The sequence below is a fragment of the Staurois parvus genome, unplaced genomic scaffold (genome assembly GCF_062004578.1).
Source record: "Staurois parvus isolate SC_StPar_1 unplaced genomic scaffold, SC_StPar_1.0 ptg000449l, whole genome shotgun sequence".
Taxonomy (NCBI): domain Eukaryota; kingdom Metazoa; phylum Chordata; class Amphibia; order Anura; family Ranidae; genus Staurois; species Staurois parvus.
The window spans coordinates 347,183-374,546 of NW_028318245.1; the positions used below are offsets into that span (position 1 = coordinate 347,183).

General features: G+C 47.9%; 1 protein-coding gene across 5 annotated transcripts in view; it reads left to right on the plus strand.

The window, feature by feature from the left end:
• LOC149453185 (uncharacterized) overlaps positions 1-27,364 on the plus strand; it is a 199,431-nt gene that overhangs the window by 162,118 nt on the left and 9,949 nt on the right. The window contains exons 1-2 of one of the 5 annotated variants that reach the window (XM_089688332.1): positions 18,978-20,394; positions 22,841-22,902. The exons of 3 other annotated variants lie outside the window; for them this stretch is intronic. The gene's annotated coding sequence lies outside the window, so the exon portion shown is untranslated. Of the gene's footprint in view, positions 1-18,977; positions 20,395-21,564; positions 21,833-22,840; positions 22,903-27,364 lie in introns of those variants that run through there. One more of the 5 variants, XM_089688333.1, reaches the window with a different exon arrangement.

A 27,364-nucleotide genomic window follows, 5' to 3' on the forward strand; every position in this document is an offset into this window, starting at 1 on the left:
TCACACTGGATTCTCAGGGAGCTCTGGAGTCATGAAGATCACACTGGATGCTCAGGGTGGTCTGGAGTCATGAAGATCACACTGGATGCTCATGGAGCTCTGGAGTCATAGAGGTCACACTGGATTCTCAGGGAGCTCTGGAGTCACAGGGATCACAAAGCATTCTCTGGAGTCATAGAGATCACACTGGATGCTCAGGAGTCACAGGGGTCACAGTGGATTTTCAGGGTGCTCTGGAGTCATAAAGATCACACAAGGTTCTCAGGGTGGTCTGAAGTCATAGAGATCACCTTGGATTCTCAGGATGCTCTGGAGTCATAGAGATCACACTGGATTCTCAGGGAGCTCTGTAGTCATGGAGATCACACTGGATTCTCAGGGAGCTCGGGAGTCATAGAGATCACACTGGATTCTCAGGGAGCTCTGTAGTCATGGAGATCACACTGGATTCTCAGGGAGCTCGGGAGTCATAGAGATCACACTGGATTCTCAGGGAGCTCTCAAATCATAAAGATCACACTGGATGCTCAGGGAGCTCTTGAGTCAAGGACATCACACTGGATTCTCAGGGAGCTCTGGAGCCATGAAGATCACACTGGATGCTCAAGGTGGTCTGGAGTCATGAAGATCACACTGGATGCTCAGGGTGGTCTGGAGTCATGAAGATCAGACTGGATTCTCAGGGAGCTCTGGAGTCATGAGGATCACACTGGATTCTCAGGGAGCTCTGGAGTCATGAAGATCACACTGGATGCTCAGGGTGGTCTGGAGTCATGAAGATCACACTGGATTCTCAGGGAGCTCTGGACCCATGAAGATCACACTGGATGCTCAAGGTGGTCTGGAGTCATGAAGATCACACTGGATGCTCAGGGAGCTCTGGAGTCATAGAGGTCACACTGGATTCTCAGGGAGCTCTGGAGTCACAGGGATCACAAAGCATTCTCTGGAGTCATAGAGATCACACTGGATGCTCAGGAGTCACAGGGGTCACAGTGGATTTTCAGGGTGCTCTGGAGTCATAAAGATCACACATGGTTCTCAGGGTGGTCTGAAGTCATAGAGATCACGTTGGATTCTCAGGATGCTCTGGAGTCATAGAGATCACACTGGATTCTCAGGGAGCTCTGTAGTCATGGAGATCACACTGGATTCTCAGGGAGCTCGGGAGTCATAGAGATCACACTGGATTCTCAGGGAGCTCGGGAGTCATAGAGATCACACTGGATTCTCAGGGAACTCTCAAATCATAAAGATCACACTGGATGCTCAGGGAGCTCTTGAGTCAAGGACATCACACTGGATGCTCAGGGAGCTCTGGAGGCATGGAGATCACACTGGATTCTTAGGGAGCTTTCAAATCATAAAGATCACACTGGATGCTCAGGGAGCTCTTGAGTCAATGATATCACACTGGATGCTCAGGGAGCTCTGGAGTCATATAGATCACACAGGATGCTCAGGCAGCTCTTGAGTGAAGGATATCACACTGGATGCTCAGGGAGCTCTGGAGTCATGGAGATCACACTGGATTATCAGGGTGGTCTGGAGTCACAGGGGTCACAGTGGATGTTCAGGGTGCTCTGGAGTCATAAAGATCACACAAGGTTCTCAGGGTGCTCTGGAATCATAAAAATCACACAAGGTTCTCAGGGTGGTCTGGAGTCCTAGAGATCATACTGGATTCTCAGGGTGCTCTGGAGTCATGGATATCACATTGGCTGCTCAAGTAGCTCTGGAGACACAGGGGTCACACATAATGCTCTGGAGTCATAGAGATCACACTGGATGCTCAGGGTGCTCTGGAGTCATAGAGATCACACTAGATTCTCAGGGAGCTCTGGAGTCATGGAGATCACACTGGATGCTCAGGGAGCTCTGGAGTCATAGAGATCACACTGGATGCTCAGGGAGCTCTGGAGTCATAGAGATCACACTGGATGCTCAGGGAGCTCTGGAGTCATGGAGATCACACTGGATTCTCAGTGTGCTCTGGAGCCACAGGGGTCACACAGGATTCTCAGGGTGGTCTGGAGTCATGGAGATCATGCTGGAGGTTCAGGGAGCTCAGGAGTCATGGAGATCACACTGGATTCTCAGGGACCTCTAGAGTAAAGGATATCACACTGGATGCTCAGGGAGCTCTGGAGTCATAGAGATCACACAGGATGCTCAGGCAGCTCTGGAGAAATGGAGATCACACAGGATGCTCAGAGAGCTCTGGAGTCCAGGGTCAAAGAGGATGCTCAGGGTGTCCTGGAGTCTTAGGCAATCACAGTCACTGACATGGCACAGGGACTGGAGACTGGCATGGAGGACATAGTTGACATGAGGACACAGATGATTGCAGTAGCAGGAGGAGGCTTGGCTGTAGCACAGAGATGCATTTATCGAACACCGAGCCCTCATTGTTTTGTAACTTAAAGCCACATCAGTCAGGAGAACTGTCTCCTATGGCACCTGCTCCAGGTGAAGACCCGGAAGCGCAGGCACCTGTGCTCCAGAGACTAGGCCTAGTGCTGGATCTCAGGAGTGGCAAGTGTGACAAGAGAAGAGCCACCTGGTACCATCTCAGAGCCTGACATAGCTAAGAACGTGGTTCTTCATCCAGCAGTGGAACCAAACCTTCACAATCCATTATCCCACACTGGCACTGGAAGTTTTAAGATGGTTTTGCTGAAGGTTCAGTGAGTGCAGTGCTGGCAATTACTTATTTGATCGAGGAGGCCTGGTTTCCTCTGCTACCACAGATGCAGATATCCTCCCAAAAACCAATGTTCTTTAGGCAAGATCTCCTGACTCAAGCACACTGGGTCCTTCCACGTCTAAAATGTCTTCATTTAATGGTGTAGAAACTGAGGGGGACAGGAGGCCACAATTCAGCCTTTCATTTTTATTAAAAGCTACCCTTCCAAAGTCAACCAAAACCATATTTCATAGAATATGGAGGAAGCCTTTGGTGAACCACATCTTGGAGTTCCTGAAATCAGCTCTGCAATCAGGGAATGGGCTGAGTTACAGCTCTATCAGGGTGTAAGGCTACGTTCACACTAGCGTTGTGTGCAGGAGGCAGAAAGGCGTTTGGGAAGCGTTTTTACCGCTTCCCAAATGCCTCGGACAATTCTTCACATTGCAGCACATGGTGTTGTTCTTTTTTTTTTTTTAATTTAAATTTTATTTATTTTCCATATATATTGCACATTTCAGCATTATTCTCATACAAATTTACATATCTTTAATAACATTTTTAACTATCTCTATTCCCATTTACCACCCCTCCTTAATCTAATTTCCCCCCCACCCAAAGAAGAAAAAAAAAAAAAAAAAAAAAAACCTCATATAAACCCACCCACTCTGCATAATTCAATTATCCCTCTTCATACGCGAATATAGGGAATTTAAAACCTTCTATCCTTCTCACATAGTTACTCCATATATTTCACCATGTATTCTTCCCATGTTCTCCACCTCTTATAGAACAACCCCATCCTGTCTTCCTGCATATAACACAATCTCTCCATCTTACAAATTTGATTAGTTCTTTCCACCCAATCCTCTATCTTAGGCACCTCTGGTCTATGCCAAATCTTAGGTATCAGACCCTTCGCCGCATTTAGATAGCACCATATACCCGAATCCTTGTACTTATTTACTCATAACTCTGTACTATGTAGTAGACATACTGCTGGGTCCAGTCCTATCTTTATCCCAGAGATATTCTCAATTACTTGGACAATTATCTCCCAGAAACCTTGAATCTTTGGGCACTCCCACCATATATGATATAATGTGCCTATTTTTCCACATCCCCTCCAGCACTCTAGTGAATTTTCCCCACATATCTTATACTCAATATTCGGTGTAATGTGCCATCTCGTTAAACATTTATAATTTACCTCCACCTCTCTCATACTTATATTCTCGTGTATTAATCTATATATTTTCCTTTGTTTATCCTCATCTATCTCTATTCCCAGATCTATTTCCCATTTACCTATATACCTTGGTTTTGTGTAAGTGTCTAACTCAGTGAGGGTTTTATAAATTTTTGCAGTGCCTCGCCTCCCGTCACCCCGTGTTTCTAACAACCTCTCAAACAGGTTCCAATCCTCTCTCGATCTCAACGGTTTTGGGAGGTTTCTGACAAAGTGTTTTAATTGGTGATATTTCCATTCATCTATTTTAATAAAAAGTTCCCTTTTATCCCCTTTCAAATCCCCAAGTGTTCTCAATTCCTGTCCTTCCATTATATCTCTCAGTTGGATATCTTCTTTTCTAATCCATTTCCCTGTACTTTCCTCCTTACCTGGAGGAAAATAATCCGTATTCCTCAGTGAAATTAATTGCGAGTTAAAATCCCATTTCATAAATTTATGCAATTTATCCCAAACTTTAAAAACATTTAATGTAAAAACACTCGTGGTATCTTTTAGCCCTCTATATTGTGCTGGTGCCCATATAATTCTCTTCAAAGTAACTCCACTTAATTCATTCTCAATCTGAACCCACCTTTTCCCCTCAAAATTATGTGTCCAATCATAAATTCTCGCTAGGACTACTGCTTTATAGTACCTCTTAATATTTGGCACTCCCAAGCCTCCTCTCTCTTTATTTCTATTTAACAAGTCATATGATATTCTAGGTTTTTTATTTTTCCATATATATTTTGTTAACATCTTTTTTATTACTTTAAAAAAGACCTCCGGGATTTTGATTGGAATCATCTGAAATTTATAGAGGATTTTTGGTACTATTATCATTTTTATCAGGTTTATACGGCCTATCCAGGATGGGTTACATCCCTCGAATCTCCTTAGTTCCTTCTTAATCTCATTTAAGAGTGGGATATAATTTAATTTATACAGGTTTGTACATGAAGCAGAAAGTTTCACCCCCAAATACTTTATCTCTCTGTTTTTCCATATAAAGGGGAATTCTTTTTGTATTTTTTCTTTTTCACTGTTTGACAGGTTTACATTTAAGATCTCAGTTTTAGTTGGATTGATTTTCAATTTTGATAGCTCCCCATAATCCTTTAAGTTCTTCATTAGATTTGGGAGTGTTATCCTAGGATTTCCCACATAGAACAATAGGTCATCCGCATAGGCAGCTACTTTATGTTCGACTTCCCCAATCTGCACTCCTTTTATATCTAGATTCTTCCTAATAGTTGCCAATAATGGTTCTAATGCCAATATATACAGCAATGGAGATAATGGACATCCCTGTCTAGTTCCATTTGACATTCTAATCGGTTCCGACCTCTCACCATTAACCATTACTATCGCTGAGGGCTCTCTATACAGCTTCCCTATCCACTCTCTCATTCTTACTCCTATTCCTAGAGTTTCTAGGGTATCCATCATAAAACTCCAATCCATTCTGTCGAATGCCTTTTCAGCATCGATCGAAAGTACTATTACCGGGGTTTTCCCCTTCCTAGCTTTCTGGATAAGCAACAGCGTTCTTAGGCCATTATCTCTGCCCTCCCTCCCTGGGACAAAACCCACCTGGTCCCCCTGGATCCATTCTGGCATAAGATCTTTTAATCTATTTGCTAGGACCTTTGCATATAGTTTGGTGTCTATGTTCAAGAGTGATATCGGTCTATAGCTAGAGCACTGAGAGGGATCCTTCTCCTCCTTTTGTATCAACCTGGGCCCCTCTCATCTGCATCTCTCCTCCCAGGGCGTTCATATATTTCTTCAGTTTGGGTATTAACAGGTCACTGTATTTTTTATAGTATCTCACTGTGTAACCATCTGGGCCCGGGCTTTTCCCCGTCGAAGTATTCTTTAATGCTCTTATTATTTCTTCCTGTGTGATTTCCAAATCAAGGGAATTCAGTTGATCATTACTTAACTTCGGTAATCCTGCCTTTTTTAAATATTCCCTTCTTTTCTCTCTTCTCTCATTTCCGTTTATATTTACTGGGTCTTGGGAGGCAATATTATATAGCTTGCTGTAATATTCTTTAAACACCTCGATGATCTCTTTAGTAGAGTGAACCATTTCCCCCTTGGAGTTTTTTATTTTCTCTATATAATTCCTATTTTTTTTTTTCCTCAAGGCTCTCATTAAATATTTTCCTGGTTTATCTCCCCATTTATATCTCTCACTTGCAACTTTATTAAAGACTCTTCTCTTCTCCTCCATCAGTAGCTCTAGTTCTTCTTTCTTTTTTATCACCTTCTGTCTTATCTTTTCTGATCTTTTATTTTTATGTAACTGCTCTAACTCAGCTATTTCTTTTAACAACCCAGTAAGTTTTTCTCTTCTTTCCCTTTTCTTTTTTGCCCCGGACGCAATCAGGATACCTCTTATATAAGCCTTATGGGCCTCCCACACTGTAGCCACCGACACCTCCCCTGTCTCATTCTCTTGAAAGTATCTTTCAATCTCTTCTCTAAGTTTTCGATCCACCTCCTGATCCAGGAGGAGAGCCTCGTTCAACTTCCAACCTATCCCACCTGTCAATCGTCTTCTCCACCTCATTTTCAGTGAAACAGGGGCATGATCCGAAAAAGACATCGCCTCTATCTCTACTTTATCCACCAACTCTATAAGCTGGTGATCTACTAATATATAATCCAATCTGGAGTACATCTCGTGTGCTTTGGAGAAGAAGGTATAATCTCTCTCTTTTCCATGAATCACTCTCCAAATATCCACCAGTTGACACTCATGGATCACCCTCTTCAGGATTCTCAAAGCTTTACCTCCCTCTCTTTGCACAGAAGATGTCGTATCCATTTGTGGGTCCATACAAAAATTCAAATCCCCTGCCACTATCAAACGTCCCTTCTTAAAGGCCATCAGTTTTCTCAGGACACCCTTCAGAAAAACTTCTGGTCTTTTATTTGGGCAGTAAATATTTACAATTGTACATTCTTGCTCTTGTAATCTACCCTTTAAGAACAGAAATCTCCCCTCAGGATCTACCTCTCTCTCGTCTATCTCCAGCCTTACATTTTTTGCAATCCCTATTGCTACTCCCTTAGCTCTCTTGATTGGGGAATCCGCATAAAACCATGTTGGATAATTTCTAGAGTACAACTTTATATTTGACTTAATCTCTAGGTGTGTCTCCTGCAGAAATACCACCGAAGCCTCCCTATGCTGTAGCTCCTTAAATAATTTAAATCTCTTCCCAGGACAGTTCAATCCCTTTACATTATAAATTATAAATCGGAGATCTTCCATCTATCATATCTTATCCTCTCTCTCTTTTCCTATCTCTTTCTCTTCCATTATGCAGAGTGTTGCCCCTAAAAACCCCGTCCTCCCTAACCCTCCCCCCCTGAGATCTCCTCCCCCCCCAACCTCCCACCTCCCCATCCCCCCCAGGCCTCCTATGCCTTCGGATCATTTTCCACCTCTGATCCCTCTATAGGGGTTCGACTCTGACCATGACCGCTCACCTTCCCCCGCTCCTCCCCGGTGTCCCCTTATCTATTGTTTCTCTATTTCCTCTTTTAACCAGCTGCCACATTCTTGACCCACAGCTGTCCACCTCTCCATCCCCCACTTCCAAACCAGGTATCTCTTGTCTCTGCAGTCCAAATTTATCACAAAAGTCTTCCATATCTTCCGGAGATCTTAATATAGCTGTAGTTCCATCCCTCCACCCAATTAAACTTATGTCCCGGCCCCATCTGTATTTCACATTATGTTTTTTCATCACTTCTAGTAGGGGTTTCAGTGATCTTTTCCTTCTCAGAGTCTCTGCTGTTAAATCTGCAAAAATTTGAATATTTTTTCCTTCGTATGTAATATTTGTTCTTCCTTTAATCTTTTTCCATATCTCTTCTCTATCTCCGTAGTTATGGAGTTTCACAATTATATCCCTTGGTTTTTCTACCCCTTTTTCTTGATGATATTTCCCAATCCTGTATACTTCATCCAATTTTAGCATCTCCTCATCCGATTTATCCATTATGGAGATCAAAATTTTGGCAGTTAGCTCTTTTAAATCTTCCCCGTGTCAGTTCCGGGACTCCTCTTACTCTGAGATTATTTCTCCTTTCTCTATTTTGTTGATCTTCCATCATATAAAGTAATCTCTTTTGTTCTTTTCTATCTTCCGTTATCCACTTCTCTAATTTTGGGATGGCCTGGGCATGGGCCTGAACCTTCTCCTCTATTTCCTCCACCCTAGTTAACAATTGTCCCAAGTCTTCGCGGATCATCCCCATCTCCTGCTTTATTGATTTTTCCAAGTGTAGCGATACCCCCGAAGGGGCTGCTTAAGTTTGTTCACTCCGCCACTCTGCCTCTCAACCCCAAAAACTGTCTCAGCCCACACTGGCACACCTGGCAATAGTGTAAGTGCAAGGACCAATGAAAAGCACACACTTTGTAATAAAACACAGAGATCAGCTTTACTGTAAGACCTCTATGGGAAGTAATAAACATTAACAACAGGTATATGTTAGGAGAATCAAGAGAACAGCAAATACTGTGACGGAAAGCAATATAACTCACTTTTACACTCAGGCTGCTTTCAGGGGATTCCAACCATGAATAACCCCAAGAGCAGAGGAAACACTTACATGGCGCCCTCAAAGTGGATTTAACTCCTCTTCATAAAATGGGCCCCATGATGTCCAAGCAGAAGGAGAGCAGAAGAATGACTCTCTGTTGTGTCAGACTTCTCCCTTCTAACCCCCGACACCATGATCCCAATAGGAAAACACTGTACCCAAATGATGCTTAATAGCTACTTTCAAGGTAAAGCTAATCCCTCACACACCATGCAATATAGAGGCCTGACTACGCATGCGCGTGCCCGTATGGCACCAGTAACTTTAGTCTCTTTGTAACTGGATGAATGTTGGGATCTTCAGCTAGCCACTTTCGTTGGTGCACTTAAACTCCTTAAACACTTAAAGTGTAATTGTAATCCTGTGGCAGTATTTGTATAGTAAAGTGAACACGGTGTCTGTTCAGCAGGGCCATCTACACAACCCAGTGCCTGGTGAATATGAGCAAGGTATGATGTCTCTGTATGTGTGCAATGTTCCTGTCATCTGACAGTGGGAGAAATCCCTCTCACCAGATCCTGTGGCAAAGGCCCAAACGATCGTCCTGAAAATGACAGGTTCCTCTGGTCACCTGAGCACTTCACACTGTCAGTGTAGGCACTGTACTGTAGACCACTTCTCTCAGTTTGGATGTTCCTTTGTCTGCAGATCACCAAGCATCCAGTGCACTGCCCAAAAGCACTTCTTTTCCAGGTCCAATCTCTCTCCTGCCACATGCAGTCGCCCTCTCCTTCAGGAGAAAACCCAAGATGGCCCCCCTCATTCTCCTCTCCCTAAGCATGATCGCTTTTGTAGTTCTTTATTTTTATTCTATCTCCATATCAGCCTATAAGGCCGTTTCTGTTCAAAACTCCATCGTCCACAATGCTTTGCAGCTGCACTTCCTGCTTGAAAGAGTCCTTGTCATTGGCTCCTTTAATGGCTCTTATAATTGGCTCTCTCTCTCTTACAGTCTGAGAGGAGAAAGGGGGGGGGCTGAAATCCCTCACTGCTTTGTCTGTGTCAGGGCAAGTGTCAGGTTACACAGGAGAGGCCAGTCAGCAGATCACAGCCATGAGACAGGATTAATATCTCCTGCTACACACTCCCCCCACCAAAGAACCTTTGGTCCTCCAAAGGCAGTAACAATCCTTGACCTGGTACATGCTTGATATATACACGCAGAGAAAACAAATTAGTACACACAGGAAATCAAACAATTTACATTCTCATAAAATCTTGGCAGAGGAACCTCCCACCAGTTAACATAGGATGGAAGGTTGTCCCGCCTACAAGCCACCTTAATTGGAATGGCCCAGCCAGATGTGTCAGGGGGTGAGTCAGTATTGTCAACCACCAAGTCTGCGGTGGAAGGATCAGGTGCTTCAAGAGTCCTTTTTGCAGTGAGAATGACCTCTTCAGAGCTCTCACCCAAAGTATCATATGTTAGTCTCTTTGGTGGGTGAATAACCCTACGCTCTCGCTGTTCTTTAGGCTCTGGGGTTGCAAGCACACGGGTCTCTTCTTCATCATCAACCTTCTCCTCTTCCTGCATTTTAGCTTCATCTCTAACTTCCTCTTCAATAAAGGATGGAAAGTCTGCAGGTTCTGCTGTCATCAAAGAGGATTGAGAGTCTGTCAGCTCTTCAATTAGTGGACTCCGAGGCACAAACACAGGAGCATCGGGCCTGAGTATCCCGGTGTCAATCACTGTGGAAGGAGAAGGAGGGATAGCAGATTCAGGCATCTGAGACAACCACAGCCAATCCATTCCCATCTCTTCATCTTCGCTGTCTCCATCTTCTGCAGGCTGAAGCAAAGACTGAAACCGAGTCACTGGCCGAGATCTCTGGGGGGCCCTGGATGATGACTGTGGATCTGGCTGTAGTGGAACACGAACTGCTTCAGATAGAGGCAACAAATGATTACGATGCCAAGTTTTCAGCGGGCCTGTGCTTCCCTCTGGCCGGATCTGGTACACTGGGAGTCCTGGCAGCTGTTTGCAGATGACATAGGGCTGCGATTTCCACCGGTCAGCCAATTTGTGTCTTCCAGGAACACCCAGGTTTCTCAGCAGCACCTTGTCACCCGGCTGTAAGTCCTGCACTCGCACCCGGAGGTCAAAGTTTCTTTTATTTCTCTGTCCTCGGGCATCTGAGGCAGCTTGGGCCTTGTCATAGGCAGCCTTCAGACTTTTCCGCAGGCGGTCCACATATCCTCTGTGTGAGGTTGCAGAGGTACGGTCTATGGACGTGCCAAAAGCCAAATCTACTGGCAGCCGGGCCTCGCGCCCGAACATCAGACGATAGGGAGAGTATCCTGTGGCATCGTTTGTGGTGCTATTATAAGCATGCACGATAGCTGCTATGTGCTTGCTCCAGTGCTGCTTTTTCTCAGAAGTCAGAGTCCCAAGCATATTCAAGAGGGTTCTGTTGAATCTCTCTGGTTGGGGATCTCCCTGAGGATGGTATGGGGTGGTTCTAGACTTCCTGATGCCCAAAAGATCTAACAGTTTCTTGATGAGACTGCTTTCAAAGTCTCGCCCTTGATCAGAATGGATGCATTGAGGTAGACCATAGTGCACAAAGAATTTTTCCACCAAGATCTTGGCCACCGTGGGTGCTTGTTGGTCTCTCGTGGGAAAAGCCTGGGCATACCTAGTGAAGTGATCAGTTACTACTAGGATATTTCCCTGTCCACTCAAATCAGGCTCCAAGCTTAGAAAATCAATGCATACCAGCTCCATGGGTCCCTGACTCTGAAGGTGGCCCATTGGGGCAGCTCGGTGAGGCAAAGTCTTCCTTTGGATGCACCTAATGCAGGAGTGACAGTAACCCTCAACTTCAGCTCGCATGCAGGGCCAGTAGAATCTGTCTCTCACCAAGTGGAAGGTCCTGTCGGGTCCTAAGTGACCATGACTATCGTGCAAAGCAGTTAATACTGTCTCTCTGTGTTTTTCTGGCAGGAACAACTGCCATCTTTCTCCAGGATCTCCAGAGGGGCCCCTTCGGTAGACCACCCCTTGGTGCAACTGCAACCGATCCCACTCTCGGTGTAGTAGACGGGCTTCCTTAAGGGAGTCAGTGAGGAGCAAGTCAGGGCATTGGCTCTCCAAGGCTTTCAATGCCAAGCTACAGAGAGGGTCTTCCAACTGATCCCTTCGCAAGTCTTTCTTGGAGAGTTTTGGCAGGCCTTCATCCCCGACTTGGGTGACGTTGCAGTAACATCTGGGAACACCAGCGGCTGACACTCCAAGGTCTTTGGCCCTGGATCCTCCTCCAGCTTGGTGTTCTGCTCCTTGACATAAGGCTTGTACCCCTTCGGGAGTCAGCTGAGTCCATTCTTCAGTATAGTCCCTGGAACAATGAGGCCTTCTTGACAATGCATCCGCATCTTTGTTTCCAACTCCTGGTCGATATTTCAGACTGAAAGTGAATTCAGATAAGGCAGCCAGCCATCTGTGACCTGTGGCATCTAACTGCGCCGTAGTGAGGATATAGGTGAGAGGGTTATTGTCGGTCTTGATCACAAATTCAGCACCGTACAAGTAATCTCTCAGCTTATCCACTACTGCCCACTTTAGAGCCAGAAATTCGAGCTTGTGTGTGGGATAGTTCTTTTCAGTGGGTGCCAAGCTCCGACTCACATAGGCAACAGGCCGAAGGTGCCCGTCATGCTCTTGATACAGCACCCCGCCCAACCCATCTCTGCTAGCATCAACATGCAGCTCGTATGGCTTGGTTGGGTCTGCATAGGCTAGAACTGGAGCAGTGGTTAGATTCCACTTCAGCTGTCTGAAAGCCTCTTCACACTGAGCAGTCCACTGTTCTTCAATGGACTCTCTGGGTTTCCTAGGACCTCCAGCTGATCGAACAGGTTTTGGCAGATCAGGGTCATCGTCTTCCTCTCCACTCTTCAGTAGTTCGTTGAGTGGGCGAGCTGTTTTAGCGAATCCCTCAACAAATCTTCTGTAGTAGGAACAGAATCCTAGAAATGACCTAAGTTCGGTCACATTAGTAGGCCTTGGCCAGGAAGTGACGGCCTCTAGCTTCTGGGGGTCGGTGGCCACTCCATCAGCAGACACAATATGGCCAAGGTAGTTAACCGAGGGTTGATAGAACTGGCACTTCTCCAGGGATAACTTCAACCCCTCATCATGGAGTCTCTTCAGTACCTTCTCTAGACGCTCTTCGTGCTCCTCCAGAGTCTTGCCAAAGACAATGATATCATCTAGGTACACCAATACCTCTATCAGGTTCATGTCTCCAACCGTCTTCTCCATTAACCTCTGGAAAGTGGCTGGGGCACCGGACAGGCCTTGTGGCATGCGGTCGAATTCAAAGAACCACACCGGGGTAATAAAAGCGGTCTTCTCTCGGTCTTCAGGGTGCATGGGAATTTGATAGTATCCGCTCTTCAAATCCAACACGCTAAACCACTTGGCCCCTGATAGACTCTGCAAAGCGTCTTCTATTCTTGGGGTGGTGTATTGGTCAGGAATGGTCCTCCTGTTCAGCGTCCGATAATCAATACACAGCCTCAATGCACCATTCTTCTTCCGTACCACCACTATTGGAGAAGCATATGGACTCCGGGACTCTCGGATTATACCTGCCCCTTTCAACTCTGCCAGTTGCTCACGCAGGTCTTCCAAGTCCCCTAAAGGAATCCGTCGAACTCTCTCCCTGAATGGCTTATCCTCTTTAAGACGTATTCGGTGTTTGGCACTTTTTGCACATCCCACATCGAATTCACTCTTGGAGAATGCAACCTTCCATCCCTGAAGCTGAGCCTTGGCCCTTTCCTTCCATTCAGGTGGAAGGGGAGAATTTTCCAGATAAAATTCCTTGGCAGGGATCCCATCTTTCTCTTCCCCCACGAAATCAGATAGTGAGACTGGGGTGGCTGGGTTAACTTGTCCCAACAACATCCGTGCTGGCATCTTCACAGGTAAGGCCGTTATGTTGCAGACACTAACTGAGATTTTTCCATGACTTCTTTGTAACGCTTTAGTTGAAACAACTTCAGGAATTATCTCTACTCCCGAACCTTTCCTCTGGCCATCTGCCTCGACGACAATGAAAGGGCCTGGTTGCTTCCAGTTCAACTTGACGGACGCTTGTAAACAAGCCACTTCACCAGGCTGTAACACCTTCTCCCTTCGGTCCAAACGCCAGATCTTCCCCACTCCTTCAGCTGGAGCCTTCTGTTCTTGCACCAGGCGCTGATAGGTCTGTCTCAACATGGGGTGCACACTTGTAGTTGAAGTGTCTGACTCCAGAACAACAGGCATCAACAGTCTTCTGACCAGATCAGTATTGGTTCCTATGATGAGGGAACCCTTACTGACCCCTACTGGGCGAGGACAGACCACTGCTAACGTGTCAAAAGTCTCCGTTTTCCCAGCCACCGAGGGATCAAAAGTCAGCCTGACTGGTAAATAACCGTCATAGGGGAAGTTTTGAGTGCCAATGCCCCATATCTCTAGCTCTTCCAACTTCTGCAAGGGCAGGTGCTTGAGGTGCTTGTCATAGAAGTCCCGGTAGAGAAGGGTCACTTGTGCTCCAGTATCCAAAAGGGCCTTAGTGTAGATTCCCTCTATTTGGATGGAAACAACAGGAGCAGGTCCCACTAGCCTGTCTGGAAGCTTGGGGGTGGTGGGGATCTGAGTCTGTTTGGTGGCCTGAATCCGCACTACTTTCTTGTGAAAATTCTGATCTGGTTTGAGTCTCCTTTGAGTGCTGGACATCTGGTGTGCATTGATTTTCCGCTGCTGGGCCGTATGTGCCAAAGTAAATGGGGCACTGGGTCGCTCAGAGACAACAACAGGAGCCTTCTGCAAAGGGTTGGACTTCCGCTGCTGTCTCCTCTTGTCTTTTTTTATGAAGCTCACTACTTCAGATGGGCACCCAGTTTGCTCCTTCTCCGGGGCCTTCTGAAGGTTTTTCTGCGACTTTCCAAGAGACAGCTTCTTTAATGCTCTCACCAACTCTGCTGTAAGGTCTGTCAGGTTCTCTTCATTTGAGCAATTAGCGATTAAATGGCCTACCTCTCCACAGCGATAACACTTCTTATCGTTAGAGGAGACAACACCCCTTCCTCCCTTGATCAGAGTGGACACCGTCTGCTTCACTTCCTCAAGTGATTGTTGCATATCGGCATGGGCTTCCATCACTTCTCCTACTGTTTTCTGAATTCCACAGAATGTTTGCTGTAGAGTAGTTTGCGCCTGTGCCAACTGAACTATAGCTTGTGTCAAAGTGTCAATAGAGCTGACGGGCCCTCCATCTGAGCTGGTCTCCGATGCAGACCCAGACTGTATGATGTAAGCTGTAGCGCCATGTTTAAGACCCTTGGCAGACTCAGGTATCTGTGCCTTGGCTGCAATGAGAGCTTCTTCCTCTCTAATAGCCTTTATGAATTTGGAGTAAGTGAAGAGGTCAGTTGGACTCCTGGATCGAAGTTGTAGCACAATGGGATCCAGTGGCTGGGCTCCCCTTTGCACCTGTAGCATTAAGGCTTTATTGGCCTCTTCAGCTTTCATCCCACCTTTCATTAAAACTTGTTGAAGGGTTTTATCCAGCCGTGTGACATAGTTTATTAACTTCTCACCCTCCATTTGATAAGTGTGATGAAAGAGATAGATTAATTCTGTGCAATCTTCAACTCTCCCATAAACTTCACAGAGTGCTTCTAGACACTCAGAAACTGAGCAGGTGGGTTTATCCCGTTTCAGGTTTCGAACTACATCAGAAGCTGGTGCCCGCAGGCTCTCTACCACCCTCTGTCTCTTTACCGTGTCAATCACATCCCACTCTTCCACAGCTTGGATGGCTTGATCCATCCAAGTATCAAAGTCATCTTCTCCTGAAGGTGTGGGAACTTTCCCCGAGAAGAACTGTAGTTTGCGATACCTGTAATTGATGGACCCTACTGAGTTCTCGAGAAGCCCTGTAACTAGTTTGCCAAACTCAGCCACTAGCAGAGAAAGGGATTCTTCTGAAGATGTCACTGGCTTTGAGGTGCTGACTTCTGGGTCCAGCATGGCGCTATCTTTAAGAGTTGATTGCAGAGTATTGGAAATTATCCCGGACGAGCCCCCACATGTAGCGATACCCCCGAAGGGGCTGCTTAAGTTTGTTCACTCCGCCACTCTGCCTCTCAACCCCAAGAACTGTCTCAGCCCACACTGGCACACCTGGCAATAGTGTAAGTGCAAGGACCAATGAAAAGCACACACTTTGTAATAAAACACAGAGATCAGCTTTACTGTAAGACCTCTATGGGAAGTAATAAACATTAACAACAGGTATATGTTAGGAGAATCAAGAGAACAGCAAATACTGTGACGGAAAGCAATATAACTCACTTTTACACTCAGGCTGCTTTCAGGGGATTCCAACCATGAATAACCCCAAGAGCAGAGGAAACACTTACATGGCGCCCTCAAAGTGGATTTAACTCCTCTTCATAAAATGGGCCCCATGATGTCCAAGCAGAAGGAGAGCAGAAGAATGACTCTCTGTTGTGTCAGACTTCTCCCTTCTAACCCCCGACACCATGATCCCAATAGGAAAACACTGTACCCAAATGATGCTTAATAGCTACTTTCAAGGTAAAGCTAATCCCTCACACACCATGCAATATAGAGGCCTGACTACGCATGCGCGTGCCCGTATGGCACCAGTAACTTTAGTCTCTTTGTAACTGGATGAATGTTGGGATCTTCAGCTAGCCACTTTCGTTGGTGCACTTAAACTCCTTAAACACTTAAAGTGTAATTGTAATCCTGTGGCAGTATTTGTATAGTAAAGTGAACACGGTGTCTGTTCAGCAGGGCCATCTACACAACCCAGTGCCTGGTGAATATGAGCAAGGTATGATGTCTCTGTATGTGTGCAATGTTCCTGTCATCTGACAGTGGGAGAAATCCCTCTCACCAGATCCTGTGGCAAAGGCCCAAACGATCGTCCTGAAAATGACAGGTTCCTCTGGTCACCTCACGATGAGCACTTCACACTGTCAGTGTAGGCACTGTACTGTAGACCACTTCTCTCAGTTTGGATGTTCCTTTGTCTGCAGATCACCAAGCATCCAGTGCACTGCCCAAAAGCACTTCTTTTCCAGGTCCAATCTCTCTCCTGCCACATGCAGTCGCCCTCTCCTTCAGGAGAAAACCCAAGATGGCCCCCCTCATTCTCCTCTCCCTAAGCATGATCGCTTTCGTAGTTCTTTATTTTTATTCTATCTCCATATCAGCCTATAAGGCCGTTTCTGTTCAAAACTCCATCGTCCACAATGCTTTGCAGCTGCACTTCCTGCTTGAAAGAGTCCTTGTCATTGGCTCCTTTAATGGCTCTTATAATTGGCTCTCTCTCTCTTACAGTCTGAGAGGAGAAAGGGGGGGGCTGAAATCCCTCACTGCTTTGTCTGTGTCAGGGCAAGTGTCAGGTTACACAGGAGAGGCCAGTCAGCAGATCACAGCCATGAGACAGGATTAATATCTCCTGCTACACAAGCCTTTAAACATTTCCGCCATTTCTTTTTTATTAGGTATTTGCAAATCTCTTTCAAGATCTCTCGGTTCCGTACCTTCCATATGACTATTATATACTGGGCCCAGGGAAAGTCTCGGGCTATTATCCAAGCTTATTTCCAAATCACTTTTTTCACTTATTCCCTGAGTTCTTTCTGGGGTAACATTTCCTTGTAACACATACTTCTTAATCGTACCAGTTTGGGTGTTCTTAGGCCCGCTCCCTTTGGTATTTTTACCTTTCATATTGTTTTTGAAACTTTTTACTCTTATTTCAAGGAACTCCTGTTCTCTTACTCCTCCCAATCTTCAGACCCGCCCTAGGAATCTCCTTTTTCTTTTATTTTTCAGATTGAATATTTAATACAATGTCTTATTATAGGCACATAGGAATCTAGTACGTGAACTCAATGCGTATAAAAGTCTAATATACAAGTCCAATGTATAAAGAGTGTTACAGAGGACCTGCAGGAAAACCCGCGGTCATCACTCACCCTCCACGTTGGAACTTCACTCCAGAAGCGTTCCTCCTCTGTAATTGTGTCCTCTAGTCTCCTCTTGAAGGGATTCCTAGGGGTCTCATAGAACTCCTATGGTTTATCTTCTCATCACATGTCTCCTTAGATTATAGGTGGTATACAGCGCAGTATACAACACGGGTTAATAATATAACAAAGATAGGAGAAATATGGAAGTTGGAGGGTTTAGCCATATTGAGAAGGTGATAATATGAAATTGTTAGACTGTAGAGCTGGTATGGTATGCAGATAGTTTAGAGGTGGGGGTAGATAGAGGAGACAGGACGATGGATAGAGGAGACAGGGCGACGGTAAGCAGCTGAGACTATTATAGTATATTGTGGGGCAATATGTAATTTACCTTCCACCTCTTCACCCTCTTGTTCAGATGCCGGGCAGTCTCTCTCTTTATCACACTCGGAGCTCCCAGAACTCCTCCGCGGCTTCCCACGTGTCGGGGCCGCTCCAATGTCTCGACCGTCTCACTGGCGTCTCCCTGGCAACCCTACTCCTCCTCCGAAGCCGCCACGAGACGCCAGAGGAAAACACGAGGCGTCCTTCTCTCGGCTCTCTCCTGGATCCAGGCTCCGACCGTCTCACCGGCAACTCCACTCCTCTTCTGCAGGCGCCGGCGGTCGCCAGTGGAGAACCCCAAGGCGTCCCCCCTCCGGCTCTCTCTCCGGCACTCTCCTGGGTCCCAGCAGCGCAGCCGTCCCCGGAACTCCGCGACCTCTCTCCAGCGGGTGAGTTACCGCTCACCCTCCATGCAGCTGGTCTCTCTATCGGGGCCTCATGGGGAGGATAGACGAGGGGAGGCTAACGGAGAGTGTTTGCTACCCACTCTTCCAAGCCGCCATAGTCAGGCTCCACCCCCCGACTGTCCGACTGAACTGAGTGGTCCGCATGGTGTTGTTCTAACGGGAACGTTACCGTCGTGGCAAAACGGACGCCTCTGGTTGAGTCAGGAGGCGTTGCTGCTCCGCAAACGCCCGGCATTTGCGGTGCAATTGTGGGGCATTTGCGGAGCGGTAACACCATTCAAACTTCATTATAGGCGTTTGTAGGGTGTTTTTAACGCTTGGCAAACGCCTAGCAACCGCCCCTGAACCGCGCATGCGGCGTTTGCGGAGCGTTTGCAGAGCGTTAAAAAACGCTACGCAAACGCCAGACCAACGCTTGCCAAACGCTATAGGGGTGTTTGGCAAGAGTTGGTAAAACAGTCAAGTGTGAACGAGCCTTCAATCTCTGCTCTTACCACCTACTAGCCCATTCCCATTTTTAAAGTTTCTAAGATTAGCCCTTATGAACAGACCTCCTCTGTGGTTGGTTGTCTCAGCAATAGGAATCCCATTGTTTTCTACACTCACCGGCCACTTTATGAGGTCCATCTGTTCAATTGCTTAGTAACACAAATTGCTAATTAGTCAGTCACATGGCAACAACTCAATGCATTTAGGCATCTAGACGTGGTGAAGACAACTTGTTGAAGTTCAAACAGAGCATCAAAATGGGGAAGAAAGGGGATTTAAGTGACTTTAAATGTGGCATGGCTTGTTGGTGCCAGAAGGGCTGGTCTGAGTATTTCAAAAACTGCTGATCAATGGTTAAGGCTGGTGGTGGTGTCATGCTGTGGTGGATCCATCCTGCCTTGTGACCCGCTGGCCAGCACTGGTACTGCAGCCCACACAGCAGGTGAGTCATTTCCTGACTCTGTGGGGAGAGGCTGTGTGTGTAGCTGCTCTGCTGAGCTCCAGGAGGGCCTGAAAAGCCTGGGGCTTGCCTGCCCCAACCCAGCCCAGGTGGGATGTCGGTCCCTGGGTCTGGTTCTACTGGCCTGAAGGCCCCAAAGCCTGAGACCTCAGGTGATTTATCCGGCCCGGACAGGATGGAAGGCCCTGGGCCTAGTCCTGAAGAGGAGAAGGCCGCAAAGCCTGGGACCCCAAGTGCCCTGCCCAGGCAGGAAGGAGGGACCTAGGCCTGGGTCCAGCAAGATTAGTACCCCGGAGGCACCTAGTACCGGCCTCCGAATCCCAGCAGTGGAGGACCTGGGAACAGCCCCAAAGATGGGGGAGACCTACTCCCAATACAGGGAGCATGTGGCGGCTCGGATCAGGCTAGTGGAGCAGGACGGCGCAAAGCTTAAGAAGCTGTCCCTTGATTTAAAGAAGCTGCGGACCTCTTATTTACGCGTGTTGTCCTCCAAGAGGCAGGCGATAAAGCCAGGCCTGGAGGCCTTGGTGCTCCAAGTGTCCCAGCAGGATCGATACGTTTTGGCACTGTAGCGCAAGAGTGGGGCCCTTAGTGAGCGGTATCTTAATGAGGCCAAGTTCAAGGCCGCGAGGAGCCGCAGGGTAGCGGCTGTGCGGGGCCCGGTGAAGGAGGCCTCATCTGTGGAGGATCTTACAGTGGAGTTGCCGGAGGATGGTGAGAGGAGACGGGCTGGCTGAGCCCGCTGTGTCGGTGGAAGAAGAGGTTAGGCCTGATATGGAGGAGCGTGCAGTTGCGGAATCATCAGTGTCCCTCCCCCCTGGGCAGCGTCCCACGGATTAGGGTACAAGGATGGAGGAGGCGGAGCTGGCAGGCGAGCTCCAGTTTACAGTGGAGGAAGGACCGGAACTGCGTCACGCGGACTTCCGGTTTTCGTCCAAGGAGGAGGAAGTGGACGCCGGAAGTGACGTCATCCCACGCAAGCCTGCCAAGCCGGTGGCCAGGGAGTGTGCCGCGTTCGTGCGGCTGGATCACATTCCACAGGAGGTGCTGGCTAAGGCTGGGGAACTTTCCTCAGGACACAATGGACAGGACTCTGCTACCGGGACTGGTGAGGTATTCTCGGGCATGGGGGTGACAAATGTTATGTCTGTTAAAGTGTCAGTAGCGCAGGTCCGCCCCACGATCCTGACTAGGGGTCTCCTCTCCCCAGTAGTCCCGCCGGGCCCCACCCCCTCGGGGGTCGTGACGGCTGCTGGTATACAGCCTCATACTACTCCTCAGGGGGATTTGTCTTCTGAGCCCCTAGTACAGGCTCCTGTGGGTCAAGTCCAGGTGGGCTCCCCTGCCCGGGTGAGTGATGCCCGCCTTCCAGCTCCCCGGGGTCCCGTTGTTTCAGAGCCTGTGCCCCTGTCTTGACTGCCAGTGCAGTGGTTCCTCCTGAAGCAGGCTCCCCTGGTATAAGTGTTCCTAAGCCCGCGTTGAGCTACTCCGCGGCGGTTAGGGGTGGTCCGGTGCCCATGTGGTCAGCCAGGGCAAGGGCAGGCAACCTACCCACTTTAGCAGCCAGACGTAATGTAGTCTAAATTAAGTGGACGGGAGAGTCCCCCCTTTAGTAGGAGGGAAGTAATCGACCGAATCCTGGAGATGGGGTTCCGGGCAAGTGAAATTTTTGCCTTTAATCGCCCCGGTTGGGACCGGGGAATATGATGTTTCTTTCATGCGGCCTGACCAACTCGATTTATTTTGGCAGCGGTATGAGGCCACTTTTGTGTCCAGCCCCAGGTGGGTGGGCTTGACCCCCCGGCTTTTGTCCCGCCAGTCCCTAATTAAGAAGGTTACAATCCTGGTGCGGAATGAATCCATCCCTGCTGCGGATATCCAGGTCTGGTTGAGCAGGTATGGAGATGTGTTGGGGCCCTTGGGAAAGGTCCTGGATGACCGGGGGATATGGACCGGCGGGTGGACGGCTTTCGTTCACCTCCGTGTGGTCGGGAATGTTATCCAGCATGTCCCCTCCTCTGCATTCTTGGGGAAGGATCAGTTGATTATCTTCTATCCTGGCCAGCCGAGGGTCTGTCACCAGTGCGGGGCTAAGGGGCATTTTGCTGCCACCTGCCCGGTCGTACGTTGCTCTCTCTGCCAGGAGATAGGGCACTTGGCAAGAGATTGCAGTACCATCAAGTGCAACCTCTGTGGTACAGAGGGGCACTCGTACAACAGGTGCCCAGAAGCCCTCCATAACCTCCCTGTGGGAGAATTGGCAGCTGAGTTTTCCCGCATGGAGGCGGGGGAGGAGTTAGTGAGGGCTGCTTCGGCTTTGGCAGCTACCCTGGCGGGGGAGGTGGAGGCTGCTGAGGCTTCTTTGGTCTCTGCCCCATCTGCCCCGGTTGTGTCCTCTGTCGCCCCTTCTGGCATGCCTGTCCCTCCTCCTAGGAACAAGAAACAGCTGAGGGACGGTGCTAGGGGGGCTGGGTTGGTGGAGGCCAGGTCTAGCGTAGTTGTAGCTACTCCCCCTGTGCTCTTGCCTTTGCGGAGGGAGAAGCCTGGTAAGGGGCCTCAGGAGTCCCAGGGTTCTGTCCCGGTAGGGGCTCAGGAGGAGGAGGGGTGGTCCCAGGTGTCTGGGGGTAGGCATAATAGGCCTGTACTATCCTCTGCGGGTTAGTCTCCTCTCTGGAGGTGGGGGAGGTGGCCCTGGAAAACCGGTTTGGAGCTCTATCGGGGGGAGGAGGGTGAGTTTGATCCCACTTCTCCGATGGAGGATGAGGAGGCGAGAGGGCCCCTGAAGTGTGTAAGGGACCCTGCTAAAAAAGTCAGGAGGAGGGTTAAGAAACGTCCCTCTCAATTATCTTAATGGCAGTTCCCGCTCCGATAAAAAGGTGGCAACCATTAATGCTGCCAGCCTGAAGTCTGTAAGTGCTAGAGAAACAGCCTTATTTTTGATCAGTGGGATGGAAGCTGATATTTTCTTTTTGCAGGAGACCAGGTTGCCCACCTTGGCTGATGTCCATGCGTGAGTGGATGCGTGGGCCCTCCTACTGGTCTCTTGCGGCTGAGCCTTACAGCGGAGTTGCGGTGCTTTTTACTGGCATGGTAACGTGTCGGCGGATAATTGAGGTAGAGATCGGGAAGATGTCTGATTCTGGATGTTCTCGTAAAGGGGCAAGAGCTCCGTCTCATTAATATCTATGGCCCACAGTCCAAGTGGAACAGGAAGAACCTCTTTGCGAGGATTAAACCTTACCTCTTTACATCTCGGCTGGTAGTCTTTGGAGGTGATTTTAACACCATTACTAGGCCCAAGGACAGGAGAGGCTTCACTGACAGGCTGGGATATGACAGCGTTTTTCTAAATGCTATAGTCAGGGAGGCAGGTCTGGTTGATGCTTGGATTTAAAGTGTCCCAGATGGCATGGGCTTCACCTATAGGAGAGGTAATAGCCAGAGTAGGATAGACAGGTTTTTTTTGAAGGAGAACTCTGCCTTCTCGGCACCTGAGTGTCGGGCGGTGGAGTTTTCTGATCACCTTATGCTGTCTGTCACCTTGAATATTTCAGACACGCCGATGAGAGGAAAGGGCATCTGGAGGATGAATTCGTCTCTGCTGGGGGACGAGGAGGTGAGACGATCTTTCGAGGGTTTTTTCAGGCACAGGAGACGGTGCTGGATTTCTGCGGTAGTAAGTCTGAGTGGTGGAAGCTTACCAAAGTGCGGATCAGCAGGTTTTTCAAGGCCATTGGTAAGAGACGGCAGTTTAAACGGTATAACGCCTACCAGCGGTTGCAGAGGCGGCTCGACCGCCTTGCTTCTAGCTGTGGAGATTCGGGGGCAATCTCGGAGGTGAAGCTTCTCCTCAGGCAATTCCAGTATGATCGGCGTGCCTCTTTGGTTCTGGAGAGGGATTATGGGAAATACCACTCGCCCGACCCTTTCCAGAATTGCAAACAGAGTGCAGCAGTTAAGACAATCTCTGCTCTGAGGGATAGTACGGGGTCCCTGGCGAAATCCAGGTCAGGGATCCTGGAGGTCTCCAGGTCCTTTTATGCAGAGTTACTGGGTGAGAAGCACCTTGGCCGGACGAGGATGTTGAGTGTTGAGCTTTTTGGAATCCACGCCTTGTCTGGACAGTGATGTCCCTCTGGCGAGTTTGTCTGGGGAGATTACTGTGGACGAGGTGTGCAGAGCGATTGATAGTCTGGCCATTAAAAAGACTCCTGGGCCAGAAGGTCTGACAGCCGAATTCTTTAAGGCTTTTAAGTCCTGCCTGGCACCTCGTGTCACGGAAGTGTTTAACAGCTGTCTGGATGAGGGATCTCTCCCTCCTTCCATGAGACAGTCTGCAGTTATCCTCCTGTCAAAGGGTAAGGATCCTTCGGCTATTGAGAACTGGTGCCCCATCAGCCTCCTCAATGTCGATAGAAAGGTTCTGGCGAAGATCTTGTTCTAGCGCTTGTCGTCAGTGGCAGACAGTTTGCTTTCTCGTCAGCAGCATTGTTTGGTTCAGGGCAGGAGTACCTTTACAGCGGTGTTAGCTGTCCGGGAGGCTTTGGAACGGTGTAAGGCTGAAGGATGGGGAAACTATTTGCTGGCGGTGGATCAGGCAAAGGCCTTTGATCGGGTTAATCATGAGTACCTCTGGCATCTCCTGGACCGGTACGGTTTGGAGGGGAGGTTCATTGGCTTTCTGAAGACATTATATCAAGGGGCTGAGAGCTTCATGTTGGTGAATGGTTGGGCAGCCCTTTGCGGTTGGATCTGGGGTGCCCGCTGAGTCCCTTACTCTATGCCTTTGCCATCGACCCCTTCATCAGGAGGCTAGATGGTGGAGCAGTGAGCAGGGTGCCACTGTAGATCTGCCTTTGAGAGTTGTGGCTTATGCTGCTGATGTTTCTGTTTTCATTTCTGGACCAGAGGAGGTGCAGGAGGTGGTTTCAGTAATGGATCAGAATGCTGAAGCATCAGGTTCCAAGGTCAATCAAGACAAATGTGAAGTTCTCTGGATGGGTAGGGAGGGTGAGAGCTTCTCACTCCCGGACACCTTCCCGGTGCCTCAGCCAAACATCAAAGTGTTGGGCATCAATTTTGGCCATGCTGATTACAGCAAGCAAAATTGGGAGACTGTCACGGTCTGGGTCAGGTTCAGAGACCAGTTGCTACAGCAGTTGTAAGGCTTACCTGAAACCAGCAGGATTGGTACACCAGCGGCCCACCCTGGGAATGACGCAGGCTCACCTGAGGTGCGGGGTCTAAGCATCCACCGGTCTTCCCCAGAGCTCCTAATGGTGGAGATGGATTTGGCTGCGTGTTAATACCAGGTCGCAGATCTCAGGATCACCCCACCAGGGAATGAGTAGGCTGGAAACCAAAAGTGGATCAAACAGTTCAGGGATCAAAAAGAAGCGGAGTCGGTCACAAGCCAAGGGTCGGTCACCCATGGTAGTAGATAGGATGAGGCAGAATCGTAGTCAGTAGCAAGCCAAAGGTCGGTAGACAGCAGCAGGAACAGTAAGCAGGATATTGGCTGGTAAGGCACAATAATCTGGCAACCAGGAAGTGCAGAGACATGGCTTTTATAGGAAGTTCATGGGAGGAGCAAGGAGTTCAAGGTTCAAGACAAAACAGGGCAAAGGCAGGGTCATCCAAAGAATTGTCAAGGGAGCTATCCTGCATTCCAGGTGGCTCAGCGAGAAGAAAGACTATCTCTCACCGCAGAAGGCCCAGGTTTGATTCCAGGCTCTGACAGTACTCCCCTCCTCACAAGACGTCCCCTGGACGTCTTAGGACCAGGCTTGTGGGGAAACCTCTTGTGGAATTCTCTTGTTAGTCTAGGAGCATGAACATTTTCCTCAGGCTCCCAAGAATTTTCCTCTAGCCCATATCCTTCCCATTGGACCAGATATTGCAACTTTCCTCTAAACAGCCTAGAATCAAGAATCTTCTCCACCACATATTCTTCTTCGCCCTGTATCTCAACAGGTGGAGGAGGTGGAAGAATTCTTCCAGAGAAAGGATTTTCATGAAATGGTTTGAAAAGTGATACATGAAAAACCGGGTGAATCTTCATACTGTCAGGATGTTTTAAGCGAAAGGTAACTGGATTGATCTGAGCAGAAATCTGAAAAGGACCAACAAACTTTTGACCCAACTTAGCAGATGGCACATGCACCTTCAAATTCTTTGTTGATAACCAAAATTTGTCACCCACATGAAACGTAGGAAGTGCTCTCCGGTGTCTGTCAGCAGCCTTTTTGCAATATTCCTGAGCTTCCCTCAAAGTCTCAATTTCTCCTGAATCTCCTGCAGTGTAGTTAGTCTGTTGGTAACAGCAGGAACTGGAGTTGTGATAGGGAGATCAGGAATAAAAACTGGATGATAACCGTTGTTTAAGTAAAAGGGACTTTGAGAGGTGGAACTATGTTTAGAATTGTTGTATGCAAACTCTGCAGTGGGAAGACAGTCCACCCAGTCATCCTGAAGATAAGTGACAAAAGCATCGAAGATACTGTTCCATTGTTTGATTAGTTCTCTCAGTCTGACCATTAGACTGGAGATGAAAAGCAGAGAACAGATTGATTGTAACACCCACGGCTGAGCAAAAGCTTTTCCAAAATTTCGAAGTAAACTGCACACCTCTGTCAGACACCACATCATCAGGGATTCCATGCAGTTTAAATACTTCTCAAACCATCAGTTCTGCAGTCTGTTCAGCAGTGGGCACCCCCTTCACTGGAACAAAATGGGCCATCTTTGTGAGACGGTCAACCACCACCAAAATGGTGGTCATTCCTTTTGAGGGAGGTAAATCCACCACAAAATCCATAGAAATAGACCCCCATGGTCTTGATGGAACAGGGAGTGGCTGAAGCAACGCCAAAGGAGAGACTCTGGGAGTTTTATTGCGTGCACAGGTCAAGCATGAAGCCACATAGCGTTTGACATTCTTGTACCCTGGCCACCAAAAGGAACGTGACAACAGCTCTTCAGTCTTAGTAACTCCAAAATGCCCTGCAAGTTTGGAATCATGAACCAACTTGAGAGCTTCCACCCGAACAGACTCGGGTACATAAAGATGATGTCCTTGAATCCAAAAGCCATTCTTGTACACCAGGTTCATGTCCCTAGGAGGATCATTGAGAAGTAGGTCATTCTCATACCCCTCTTTGAGAATACTCAAGCATGTCTTTGCACTTGTGGCCCCTAGGAAGTTCTTTTGTGTTAGGATAGAACATTCGGAGTTGCCCTCCAGGGGAGGCTCGGACAGCATCCTTGATAAGGCATCGGCCTTACCATTCCTCGATCCTGGTCGATATGATATAATAAAATTAAATCTGGAAAAGAATAGAGACCAGCGAGCTTGTCTGGAAGACAATCTCTTGGCCGAGCGAATAAATTCCAGATTTTTATGGTCAGTGAGAACAGTTACAGGATGATTAGCCCCTTCTAGCAGATGCCTCCATTCAGAAAAGGCTTCCTTAATTGCCAGTAGCTCTTTATTCCCAATGTCGTAATTTCTTTCGGCTGAGGACATCAAACGGGAAAAGAAGGCACAAGGATGAAGCTGCATCTTTTCACCACTTTGCTGAGACAGGATCGCTCCCACGGCAGAATTGGAGGCATCCACTTCCACTGTAAAGGGTAGTTCAGGATCCGGATGTACCAAAATTGGTGCAGACGTGAAAAGAGTTTTCAGTTTTCCAAACGCAGCTTGTGCCTCAGAGGTCCACACGAAGGGTACCCCTTTCTTTGTAAGTTGTGTGATTGGAGCGATCACTTTAGAAAAGTTTCTTATAAATTGTCTTATAAATTTTCTGTAAAAGTTGGCAAACCCGACGAAACATTGAATTTCCTTAACATTTCCAGGTGCTGACCAATCTACCACTGCTTTGATTTTCTCGGGATCCATGCTCACGCCCTCTGGAGAGATGATATAGCCTAAGAACTGGATCTGGGTCTGTTCAAACTCACATTTCTCCAATTTAATGTAAAGTCTATTTTTCCTTAATCTTTCAAAAACTGTGCAAACATGTTTGCGGTGCTCCTCCTAATTGTCAGAAAAGATAAGGATATCATCCAGATAGGCA